A 3,486-nucleotide genomic window follows, 5' to 3' on the forward strand; every position below is an offset into this window, starting at 1 on the left:
AGTAGTGTCCACCTTGAAGCCTGTAGGTAAGAGGTGTATTTTTCTTGGAGGAAGCTTTGAAGCAACTCTAAGTTATTGTTCTTAGTCAAGAGTCTTGGCTAGGTATTGTCATGGAAGTGTATCTTCCAAACTAGTTTGTGTGTGTGATCAGAATATTGGTGATTAGGCCGTCGATACAACTCCTGGGACTGGAAAACTGTACAACATCACTGCGGTGATTGGAAGTGGGATGGAGATATTTCATATCTAGAAAGGATCTAGGTAGAAGGGTCATTGGGTAGTGATTAATTGAGTAGATCGTTAACAGGGGTGTTGGCTGTAGGATCTATAAATTAATGCTGCTGATAGTGGACTTCATTCTTGGCTTGGTATGTCCCTAGAGTAGGTGTGTTTGTCACCAAACTGGGTAAACAATCCTGGTGTTATTTATCTTTTTAGTATGGTATATCTTGCTTGTGTATTTCATGACATACCAGGTGTCTCGACATCCGATAGGACATCTGGGTCTGATGCACCAGAATTTTAATTGGTATCAGAGCAGGCATCCTGTTCTGTCTCTGGATGAGATCCTGGAAGGATACTTTCTGGTTTGGCAAGGAAGAAACTATTTACTAAAAAGAGGTATGAACTTGGACAATTCATACTATTGTATGGATGATCTCTTGATAATGATCATTTGTTATCTGGAGCAGAAGTTGGTTCCTATTTGTTACCTTCAGGCTTGTAGCTTGGTGGAAAACTGATGTATGTAGGGTTGATTTATTTTCATTCCTATGTTTCCATTCTTATACTTGGATAGTGGTATAAGCATTGTGTCTGAATATTATTGAGGAGCTTGTTTGTTTCCGCTGCATGGTATCTGATATAACCCTGAAAGTATGGGAAGGATACTAGGGTTGGTGCCCTCACCAGAGTATATGCCAGATGTTTCAATAGATTTATTGAAAGTGTCAAAGATACTTGAGATCTTACTCAAGTCCATTCAGAAAGACATTTATCAATAAGGTTGATGAGAATCAATTGATCAATGATGCTCATGTACATCCACATATTGTTTGAAGACCTTGAAGGATGGTGTTATGTTCTATGGGATGTTAGAACATTATTTCAGCAGGTATGCAGCTGCCGGTTGAAGAACAAATGCTTTGGGTACTAAAAAAATGTGCCTTGTTCACATAGGTTTGGGACCTTCTCCTGATCTGGAAGAGGAGGCATCTATGTCGTGTTTAAGAAACTGCTATCTTAGACATGTATGTTGACCAGGACACAATCAACATACTAGACACTCATTAGGTCAGTTTATTTCTGGTCTAAGTGAATTAAAGTACAGTGGCTTTGATTTGTATATCATGTGAAGGCTTGGTAAAGGTATATTACCAAGATCCTTTTTATGGAGGTCAAGCTAACATGTCAAGGACATTCGCTTCTAACATTTGGTCTATTCTTCTGATCAAAGAAGTCAAAATTATGAAATATTGGTTATGGCCATGGAACATATTCTATTCGGAAGAGAATAACTTGTGCTTATAGAACACATGATGTGAGATTGTTGTATTATTCTCAAGTATTTCTTAGCAATTAATAAGAGAGAGTCCTCAATCTGAAGCTAGAAGAACTTGAAGGAAGTGTCAGACATAATGTCTTGACATCTGTATCTTGAGAATTTATTTTTCTTAATATGTCTGGTAGTTCTTTTCAAGAATAGAGTGGAGATCGCTTACTCAAACTTGGTACAATTATCAAGTCTATGAGAGCATGTAACTCTTGTTCTAATGGAAAATTCTTCCAAAGGATGGTAAGCATTGGAGACACATTAACTGATATTATGTGTGTCTGAACTTCAGAATTTCATCCAATTCACCTAGGATGGACATTTCAGCTGAAGCAATGAGGAAATACTATTCTAGAATCAAAGAAGTAAGGTTCCCTGGTATTTACGCGAAGCTTCTCTTTTTGCTTGGGTTCATTTATGTGGTGTACTCACATAATGAATCCTTGGTAGTGCAAGGAATGAAGTGGATCCTTGTGCTTTGAAGAAGCATGCTTAGTCTGAACAGTCTGCTTGTGAAGAGTAAAGACAAGTTAATGCCATGTTCGTTGAAATCTGCTTCGGATACCTGTTAGAGGGAATCTCTTCTATAGGTGCAGAAAAATGGCATCCAAGCATCTCTTAGTCAGACAGGAGGTTTGTATATTGTGCATATGAGATATGGTCCTTGAAGGGTTGATCAACTACTGATGGTTAATTCTCTTGATTCCCCTACAAGAGTGGTAGGTTTCTATGGAAGTCATCTCCAGAACCATAGCAAGATTCTGAGAGTGTGGTTAATGTCAAAACTGAAGGTTGAACATCACTTCAGTTTTCTGCTTCCCCAACTAAGAAAGTTCATTTAACTCAGGATGGGATTAAGGGTCAAGTCACTGACCAAATAAGAAATGGCTAACGTGACTATGTGTCTTATTGAAGAATCCACTCGCTTCAAGTGGTGTATAATAATGTCATGTGCTGTTTTTTGTATATTAGAGGTAGTCTTATCAGCTGACTGTACCTCTAAAGGAAGCTTGTAGTGAAACACATCATCTGCTGGTTATAGGAAGGTGAGCACGTAACTGATGAACAACCTTGATAGGGTCAAGGTACAAATCTGAGGTGTGTGGAAGTCTGCTTTCTGACCTAATGTTGTCAGGAAATGATTGAGAGTTTATTTCTCTCGCAAGCTGCAGTGGTGGGATTTCTTTTAGATCTTCCTGAAGGACTTCTATGCACAATAAGTCCCTTGGATAATGATTCAAGAACCAGAGTTGGATTATAAAGATGATGTGTCAAATAATGTCTTAACATCATGCGTGTTGATGACTATATTTGGAAGATGCTTGAGATTGGGCAGGTAAAGTCGGATACTCAACCATTATGGTCAAGAAGTGAGTTTTCTGACTATGAGGATTAGAATATGGAGACTCAAATCCTGTCAACAGTAGTATATGTAGTGAATGCATAATTATTTTGTTGAAGACTCCACTAGCATCAGCAACTAATAGTGGATGTAAGGACAAAACAAGGGTGTCAGATACTGAGTTATGATCAGGTGGTTTTCTTCTGTTGCAAGTCACTATAGACAAGTGTTAAATCTGAATCTTAGTAAAGCTTATAAGCAAACTTAGAATTTCTTTTGGAGTTGGTGTCTGACTTCACACCGTGTACTCATGACAACCTGTCCACACAATAGGTCATAATACAGGGTGTGGATTTGCAAGGGTACGAATCAGATGTGTCCTTGTTAGTGACTCTACTGAGGGAGTCAGTGCAGAAACTGTAGTATTGGTTGTCCATGACAGGGGGAGTCAATGGACTAATTGGCTTGTTTAGATCTTACAATGTTCAAGCTTATGGAGTTATTACCCTCTTATGAGGATGATGTTAACTAACATGCTGAGACATGTTGTCACAAGGTGTAGCTAGCTTTGCCCCTATGAGGGTCTCTGAAT

The sequence above is a fragment of the Vicia villosa genome, unplaced genomic scaffold (assembly GCF_029867415.1).
Source record: "Vicia villosa cultivar HV-30 ecotype Madison, WI unplaced genomic scaffold, Vvil1.0 ctg.003593F_1_1, whole genome shotgun sequence".
NCBI lineage: Eukaryota > Viridiplantae > Streptophyta > Magnoliopsida > Fabales > Fabaceae > Vicia > Vicia villosa.